General features: G+C 50.5%; 1 long non-coding RNA gene across 1 annotated transcript; it reads left to right on the top strand.

Annotated features, from left to right (window-relative positions):
• The first annotated feature begins 1879 nt into the window (after positions 1-1879).
• On the top strand, positions 1880-5903 carry LOC123787040 (uncharacterized). Its single transcript, XR_006778099.2, has 3 exons — positions 1880-1999; positions 3388-3556; positions 5651-5903. It is a non-coding gene; the product is annotated as an uncharacterized LOC123787040 (long non-coding RNA).
• Positions 5904-9714: the final 3811 nt, after the last annotated feature.

Genomic DNA, 9714 nt, shown 5'->3' with positions numbered 1-9714 from the left:
ACCTGCTTCCACCACTCACTGTTTCCTAGGCTTCTTCCCCAAACCCCCTGTGACAGTTCAGAGCCTGGAAGCCAACAGGAGAACCCCCCCCCCCCGGGTCCTAGTACCAGGGTGACCTTGGCCTTTTCCACCTCCATCAGCTGGCCCTGCCTGGGTCTGCTCCTAGGAGGGGCTGCTGAAAAGGTTGTCTATGGGGGGTGTCTCCATGGCAACTGGGCCTAGTGCCCCACACATGTGTTCCCTCCCCCACCTCCACTAGCCTGCCCACACACAGCCCCTACCGGTCCCCATTCATCAGCCCACTGGACACTGACATCCCCCAGCCCCTGTCCTCGGTTCTGGCCCCTTCCTCTTTCCTCTCCAGACAAATGCCGAGTTTCCTCTCCTCATCTCCTGGCTTCTTCCCCTCCATCTGTACCCCTCACGACGAGCACCACCACCTCCACTGTCCTAGCAAATCTCTGTTTCCACCCCGGGGTGAGCCCATGACCCCGAGCTGTACCCCTCCCCTGCTGGGCCCCCCACAACCCAAGATAAGCAGGGGATGGAAATGGGGTAAGTGAGGGAAATTCTCCATCAAAAAAAGATTTGAAGATTTTTTCATTTTGTCTATTTGAGGGGCAATCTGTTTGGTTTTAGGGACTCTTCCTTTAGTCCATCTGTCAGCGGCAGCAAAGGTGGAGGGAGCAGGGGACCCCCAATTCTAAAGCTTCCGGATAGGAGAGGGGTCACCAGCCCTTCTCCCTCTGAAGGGGCTGGCTCCTTCCTTCAGAATTGGGGGGGGGGGTCACAGAACCTTCCTTCTACACCCACCCACCTCCGATTAATAAAAAGATCTGTCTCACCTCTGTTAACGATAGGTCAACTCTCCGATGCACTGGGGAGGGGACGATGAGCCCCCCTGTCTGCACCCCCCCAGAAAAACCCTTGTGGCTCCCAGTTCTCACTGCTCCCCCTCCCCCAGCAGCGAGGGACCCAGGCGTCCGACCTGGTTGGGGGGGTGGAGATGAGGAGGCGTATGGGGAACGAGGGTGTGGAGGTGGGAGGGGAGGCTGAGGGGCAGCTCTGAGCCCGGGCCCCAAGGGAGTGGGGGTCGGGATGAAAAAAAAGGTGAGGAGACAATTTGGTTCTCGTGTCGCTGGGTAAAGTGCGGAGCTGGAGGACGAGAGAGGGAGGGAGGAGGGAGGGAGGGGGAGGGGAGCCGCTGAAGATGGGGGAGCCACGGAGAGGAGGTGGGGGGAGGGAAAGGATTGGGGGGCAGGGTCTGGGTGGCAGAACGAAGCTGAGGAAAAAGAGAGAGAGAGACCCAGAGAGGGAGGGAGAGAGACAGAGAGAGACAAGGAGAAGCGGAAAGAGAGAAACCCAGAGACTGTGAAACAGAAATGGGGGAGGGAGAAATTTGGGGGAGGCAGCGGCTGGTAGCAGAAGGAAGTTGGAGAGAGAGACACACACAGAGAAATATCCAGAGAGAGAAGGGGACAGAGACAGAGATACAAAGAAAGAAACCAAGAGACTGGGGGACAGATGGGGGATGGGGTAAGGGAGAGGATGGGGGGGGTCAGAATGGGTAACAGAAGGAAAGAAGAGACAGGGACAGAGTCATCCAGAGAGGGGGAGGAGAGACAGATGGGGAGAGACAGACAGAGACTGGGGGGGGGGGGGAGAAAAGGGAGAAAGGGAGAGAGAAATGGGGGGGTGGGGGCAAGGTCTTATTAGAGACAAGGATGCTTTAGAGAGAGAAAAAGATGGAGAGAGAGAGAGAACGGACACGAGAGTAAATAATAAGAGAAATTTAGGGGAGAAGGCTCTGAGTGGCAGAAGGTGGCTGGACACGGAAAGGCAGGTGCAGAAGGAGGGAGAGAGACCCAAACAGAGAGATAGGTGGAGAGCGCCTGACTGGGAGAGACCCCGGGAACGAGACACAGAGAGACACTGAGGAGGCATCAGAAGGAAGCTGAAGGAAAACAGGAGAGGGGCCAGGCTCCGATGGATGAAGGAGGTCAGAGATTGAGGACACCCGCGCCCCCTCCCCCACCACATCCCTCGCCCCGATCCCTACCCCCATCCCCATTTCAAAGCCACCACCCCACCCCCACTAGCCTCCATCTCTCCACAGCATCGCCTGCCGCCGCCACCGCCTCTTCCTGTCGTCATAGCAACAGGATCCAGGCGCCCAGCCAAGGCTGGCAGCAGCGCCGGAAATGAGGGGAGGGCCTTTCCAAAAGGACCCCAGGAGCTGTCCCCTTTCCCCAAATCCAAGGGACAGCTCCACCTCCCTGGGCCTTCCCACCCCCCACAACTGCTAAGGGCAAAGAGCCCCTGAGAATGAAATTCTCTTCTATTCAAGTTAAGAGGGTAGCAAGCCCTTAGTTTCACTGACATTTCACCTCCCCCCCACCCTACCCGCCGCCCCTTACTCCAGGAGTTAGAGTCCCCCAAGATGGGAATGGGAGCGAGGGGGCAAATAAGAGGTGAGAAACTTGGTGGAAATAAGTCTTCAAGAAATCTGCCTGAGGCAGGGCGGGACAGCTCTGCAAGTTTTCAGAACAATGATTGTGGAGTTCCAGAACTAGCCAGTGGGCAGGGGGTGGGAAAACTCAAGGCAGAAAGTCTGAGATGAGAGTCAGAAAGTTTGGTTTTGAATTCAAATCTTAGAGATGCCTGTAGCCAGCGTGTGACCTTGGGCAAAACATTCCCTCCTTTTTAGACTCAGTTGTAATGGGAACAAAAGCTGCCTCTAATGAACGGAGAAAAGGTCTTTACTCGCTGCTCTAGATAGGCAGTCACTTCAAGCCTGCGTCCTCCTGCAAATGCTAACCAAAACTGAAAGCTAGCCATGACCACAGACTTGGGCTAGGTAGTTTGCATGCTTCGATGTCTTGTGGAATTCTTAACAGAATCCTTGCGACGACGTGGGCGCTGATGTTCCCATATTACAGATGAGCAAACTGAGGCTCAGAGATGTATCGCCATGTACCCAGATCGCTCAGGGAATAAAAGGCAGAGTTGGAGACGAAGCAGCCTCTTTGTGGGGCTTGACAGGGGCGGGCGGACAGCAATAGGTGAACTTTAGAGCCACTTAACATGCCATTTTGGGGCCAGCTCCTCCCTTGGGGGACTGGCAGAGACAGAGAAAACCTGTATTCCCCACACATCCAATCCCCGCCCCCTGCAGGAGCCATACCCTTCTGTACCCGGCATCTCTCCTTTCCACTGGAGTTTCTAAAGGTCAGTTTATTTAATTCTCACCGTGGCCCACGGGGAAAGGAGTTTAGAGAAGCATTCTGACACCCCTTGTTTGGAAGCAAAGAAACGCCAGCCTCAGGGGACAGGGCCTGGAATTCATTCATTCGAGAACTATTTGTTCCGCCTCTGCTCTTTTGCCAGGGAGAGGGACGCAGCTGCAAACAGTAATGGTAACCGGTATCAGTCGAGCGCCGAATATTACAGACTCGGAGTCATCTGCGGGCATTGACTCGGTCTTCCAGCTTCTGTTATTAGCCCCCATTTTAAAGATGTGGAGACTGAGACTGAGAGAGGGAAGCACATCCCCAAGGTAGGAAGTGGTTGCAATCAGGGCCGAGGCTTCAGGTCCTAGAGCCCGTGCTGTTTTCTCTGCTAAAAATAAACAACAAAACCAGAAACTTCCAAAGGGTGAAAACGACCACAAGGCCAATAAAGCAAGCCAGGGTCTCTAAACCTCGGAGCTAGTGACGCTTGCGGGGTAATTCTCGGTGGTGGGGACCACGCTGCGCGCTGTGGGATGTCCAGCACCCTGCCCTCACCCACCGCATGCCAGGGGCAAGGGGTTATGATAAAAAAGAATTCAGTCTGTCCCACCTCAAATCCTGCTCCTTTTTGGAAAAGCCCCTTAACGTTGTTAGCTGTTTCTTCTCTTACTTGCCTTTCCATCCCTAAATGATAATTACCTCCTGGATGTGTCAGCCTTATACATTACAGATTCTTTTCCTCTGACAGATAACGATTTAACTCCTGTCGACCTCACTCTTTTCCCTCCCTTCCTCCCCCTACAAATATTCTTAGTTCTATTGGTTAATTTTGTGGCAGTAAGTGATAGACTTTACGTTGTGACTGCTTGTTTCAGAGGGCATATATCTGGTTTCTTTTCAGCAGCTTTGTTGAGATAGAATCCGCATACCGTACCTCACCCATGGAAAGTGTACCACTCAGTGGCTTTTAGCTATAATCACAGAATAGGGCAACTATCGAGTTTAGGTCCATTTCAGAGCATGCTCGTTAGTCTGAGGAGGGACCACACACCCCTTAGCCAGTCGCCGTCCCCCACCGCCCCCCACAGCCCGTCCTAGCCCCAAGCAATCACTAACCGACTTTCCATCTGTGTGGATTTGCCTATTCCGGCCATTCCATAGAAATGGACTCATACTGTATGTTTATTTGTGTCTAGCTCCTTTTACTGAGCACAACGTTTTCAAGGGTCATCTATGTTGTAATATGTATCAGTACTTCCTTTCCTTGTACGGACGAATGTCATCCCATTGTATGGCTATGTTACCTCCTACTTATCCATTGGGTATTCGGGTCATTTCCCCATTTTGGCTATTGTACGTAATGCTGCTGTGAACAGCTATGTTCGAGTTTTTGCATGGGCCTATGTTTGGGGGTTTTTAAAAGATTTTATTTTTTTAAAGGATTTATTTTTATTACTATTTTTTAAGATTGTATTTATTTATTTGAGAGAGAAAGCACGGGGGTGTGGGGGGCAGAGGGAGAGGGAGAAGCAGATTCCCTCCCGCTGAGCAGGGAGTCCAAGGCGGGGCTCCATCCCAGGACCCTGGGCCCATGACCTGAGCCTAAAGCAGACGCCTAACTGACTGAGCCACTCAGTCGCTCCCAAAGATTTTATTTTCTAAAAGTAATCTCTACACCCAATGTGGGGCTCAAACTCACAACCCTGAGATCAAGAGTCGTGTGTTCTACCAACTGGGCCAGCCAGGCGCCCCAGACATAGCTTTCACATCTCTTGGGCATATACCTAGAAGTGGCATTTCTGGATCCTATGCTTATCCTTTTGAGAAACGAGGTACATCTCTGGACTTTGTTTTGTAAGATAGAAATGTTAGACCCACGGATCAACCCTTCAGTTCATGGAAGGACCCTTCAGAAGGGGTGTCACAGAAGGTACAGGTTAGGCCGCTTTCAGATCTCATTCCTATATTTGCTCATGAATTCATGTCCCATTACCCAAGGTCTCCCATGGGTTTGATCTAGAGGTCTAGAGGCTGTAGAATCAGAGATAAGTTTGCTAAGCCCCTAGGTTCGAGAAGGTCCTCCACCCTTACTTCCCCTGATCCCACGTGGTCAGCAGAACTCTAAAATGACCCCCAATATTCCCACCCACCCCCCGGCATACATACACTGTAGAATTGCCTCCCCTTGGGTATGGGCAAGCTTGTAATAGGGTGAGGTGTCATTCTCACGAGTAGATTACATTATATGGCAAGATGAAGGGATTTTGCACATGTAATTAAGGTCCCTAATCAACTGACTTGTAGTTAATCCAAGGGGAAGTGATCCTGGGTGGGCCTTACCTAATCAGGTGATCTCTTTGCAAAGGGTCCAGAAGTGGCAGAGATTCAGAGCAAGCGATTCTCCTGCTGTCCCGTTACAGAGAGGGCCACGTGGTGAAGAGCTGAGGATGCCATCTGCTAGCAAGAACAAGGGAACAACGTCAGCCCTGCAATCCCAGGGAAGTGATCTCTATCTCCTGAGTGAGGTTGGGGATGGGCTTCTCCCTTATCGAACTTCCAGAAGAGGATGCGGCCAGCCGGCATCCTGATTGCAGCCGTGGGAAACCCCAAGCAGAGGACGCCGTGCACTGTACTGGCTTCCTGAGCCAAGGAGGGTATGAGGTAATAAACACATGTTGCTTGAAGCCACGCCATTTGTGGTCACTTGTTACGTGGCAGCCCGTAACTAATAGACTCTGTAAGTCACATTGCACCGTGAAGGTCACACGGGCAGCTCAGCCAATGGTGCCTTAGTGCCCCCTCTCCGTATCTCCCTCTCCCTCACTCCCACAACCAGTCAGTCCCTGTGTGCGGGCCCCTCTCCCTCCTGGATCCCTTTCCTATCCATCCCCTTCTCTCTGTCCTGCTCTTGTCTGGACTGCCCCACCAGCCAATGCCCCTGGTCTCCCTCCAGCCCGATTTTCACTCGGCCCCTAAAGACTCTCTAACACTCAGAGCGGAACTTTTCCCTCCTCTGCTCAAAATTCTCCTATGGCTCCCTATTGCCCTCAGGAGAAAATAGAAGCTCTTCACCCGTGTCCTTCGTCAAGAACGCCAGTCTTGTCTTATGCCATTCCCATGGTGGCCTTCCACAGACTGGGGTGGTTTCCCCACTCTGCTCAGCTCCTTCACACTCCTGAGGTTCCTGAGTGTGGCCCCCTTGCCTGGAACCCCCTTCCACCTCTTCCATCTCTTGGAATCTTCTTCCATCTCCCACCTGAAGTCTGCACGGAAATGCTCCTTCCTCCGGGAAGCCTTCCCTGACCCCCCAAGGCTGCATCAGAGGATACAGCTGCCCTTTCCCCATGCCCTGTCGTGCCCTCCTTAGGGCAGGGTGACTACCGTGCATTGTGACTGGCCTGTCCATCTGTCCCCCCAGCAGAGTGGGGGCTGTTCGAGACAGGCACAGGGCTGGTTCACTTCGCTATCCCCCAGTGCCCCGTTTTGGTAAATAGGAAGCCTCGGTCCGCAGGTGCTGAACGGATGGACGGAGAGATGGACGGAGGAAGGAGTGGAAGACAAGGGATACATAGTCTAGGGTCCTCTGGCAGCCAATTACAGCCTCTCATCCCTGCCCAACCCCTCTCCCGCCTCATATCCTGAGTGTGCATTCTCCCAGGTGCTTGAGTGTATCTCGTCAACAACAGCTGGGGCCTTTGTGTTTTCTCAAGAGGAACAGAGTGGTGGTGGCGTGTTTTCCCGCTGTACCAGGAAGAGAAGATCAGCGTTTCTAAAATGTCCTCATTTAGGGTGAAGTGGAAATATTCCAGCGCTGAGGAATCAGGTGGCCTGGGTTCCAGTCCTTGCTTTTCCTTGCCTCCCAAGGGACCCCAGAACCTAACTCTCGTGCTCTGGGCACTTTGTCCTCTTGTCTAGAGGGGATGGGGAGGGGGTGTGGGTAGTGATCTCACGCCAGATGGGATGTCCAGGGACTATGATTCAAAGTCACACATCCAAGGAATTCTGGCAGGGTTTGGGGGTGTCTGTGGAGCTCTGAAAATTGTCTGTGAAATTTTGTGAATGTGGGTATTCTTTTCTGGAGGTCAATAGCTTTTCTCCTGTTCTTGAAGGGACCCCTAACCCCCATATGAGTTAAGACTCATGCCTATTGACAGATTTAACAAAATCTCATTTGGGTCAATAAAAAAAAAAAAAAAAAAAGCAAGGGAAAGCACGAGGATGCATAGCTGTCCTCCAGGGCAGATTTCCTCAAGCTGAGCACATCTTGGACCCGATCGTGCTTTCTAGTGGGCATAATCCTGGGCTTCAGGGCATTCCATAGCATCCCTGGCCTCTACCCACCAGAGGCCAACAGCACCCCTCCAACGGTGACACCCAGAAATGTCCCCCCAGGGGCATAATCAGAAGTGATAGCAATCATTCCCTTCGGGAAATGAGGCTGGGGTTGGCATCCGTGAGAAGATGAAAGGCACTTTTTTCTTTCTGTCCTTCTCTGCTGCTTAAATTTGAAATTCATGACTAGGTATTAAACTTATAATAAAAATGAGTTTGTTGCTAAAATAAGTTACCTCCATTCAAGGGACACACACACACACACACACACACAGCCGTGGAAAGAAATGAGGTGAGTCTCTGTATCTGACGTGCTTCGCCTCCACGACAAACAGCAGCAATGCTTAGCACATTTGGTCTCGGGACCCCTCTATATGCTTAAAAATTGCAGGGGACCCCAAAAGCATTTGTTTCTGTGGGCTGTGTCTATTGACATGTAACATATTCAAAATTCAAACAGAAGAGACATAACAATCTGTATTAACTTCAGTAAAATCATAAACTCACTGGCTGTTTACATAGACAACTTATTTTAGCGAAAAATATTGTATTTTCCCAAACATAGTGGTGTTGGCTTATATTTTTGAGAATCTACTCAATGTTTGGGCTACTGGAAGGAAGTGGGGTTCTCATATCTGCTTCTGCATTCACTCTATTGTGGTCCCACCCGTTGTGAAGCCACAGAAAGACTCTGGACCCTACACATTCATGACAGACTGAAAGTGAAAAAGGCAAACCATAGCTTAGGATTCTTGTCAAAGTGGTTTTGACCTCGTGGACCCTGTCACCAGGTCTCAAGGATGCCCCAGGGTCCCGGGGCCACACTTCGAGGACCACTAACATATGTGGTATTATTCTGTGAATTAACTGACTGGGTAACACAGTATAAGAATGATGATAGATGGGGTACCTGGTTGTCTCAGTCCGTAGAGCGTGCGACTCTCAATCTCAGGGTCTTGAGTTCAAGCCGGAGCCTTCTTAAAATAAACAAAACAATGACAGGTGACTAGAAGGAACTACGCGGCTTCAGTGTACTCGGAGGCATACAGCTTCGTGGTTAAGTGCGGTCAGTTCAGGAGACCCCCCAGGATTCGACTCTTAGCTTGACCACTTACGAGCTGTGTGACCAGGAAAAGGTTAATTTACCTCTCTGCACCTCCAGGATCTCCTTTATAAAATGGGGATGAAAAGAAAAGCACCAGCTTCCCTGGGTTATTGAATGCAAAGTGGCTGGCACATGGGAAGCAGTCGATAAATTATGCAATTAATTTATGCAAACTGTCGTTATTAAGCATCCTTGAAAAACAATAAGGTAGAGTTATATAACTGACACGAAACACTGTCATAAAACACGGCCAGGTGCAGTTGTGTGTATACGATGATAAATGCTGTGTCCGATAAACGTGTATGAGCTACATACTCACCTGTGTGTGGATTGAAACACGTGTGTATACACTTCAGTATGCAAATAGGTTTTGAAATTGCATGTGGTATGATGATAATACCTCAGGGCTAGGGGGACTTCTGGATGTCAAGAGGTCCGAAGTAAGACTGACTTTTCACAGCATTTTTTTTAAAGATAAATCTTTAAGATCCCATTCCATTTTCAAAATGTAAAAAGACAAAACAACAACCAAAAAAAAAAAAAACTTGGTTCTTTTTAAAAAAGAACATAAACTTTAGGGAATGAGGTTGTTAAGTTCGGGACAAAATGAGCAAATGTCCAGCAAAGGTCCAGCACTTGCACCCAAACAGCCCTTTCTGCAGGCAAGACAGACAGCACCAATTGATCAGAACGACAGACAGCACCAATCAACCCGATCAACGGGGACATCCTTTCCCACTGAGCAGATACATATTCAAAATCCTTCCCAACACCATGCTCCATGCAGCCAGTAGGAATCGATTCGTCTTGACAAAGAAGCTGGAACATATTTGCCATCCCAGATCTCAAGCATGACCTCCAGAAATTCCTGAAACCATTGGAAATGACTCAGAATATTTCCCTCAGGAAGTCTGCTAACCTGCCCCCACCACTTTCCCTGTGCCAGAGGGATTTGGAGTCCTTGTAGCCCATCCCCCCTCCTTCTTACAGAAAAAGAAACTGAAGCCCCAGAGATTAAAAGACTTCTCAAGGTCACAGGATGAGTTT

Source organism: Ursus americanus, chromosome 21 (assembly GCF_024610735.1).
Source record: "Ursus americanus isolate L20-20 chromosome 21, mUrsAme1.1.p, whole genome shotgun sequence".
NCBI classification, from domain to species: domain Eukaryota; kingdom Metazoa; phylum Chordata; class Mammalia; order Carnivora; family Ursidae; genus Ursus; species Ursus americanus.
The sequence above is the reverse complement of the archived record's forward strand: the minus strand, read 5'-3'. Positions and strand labels throughout refer to the sequence as shown.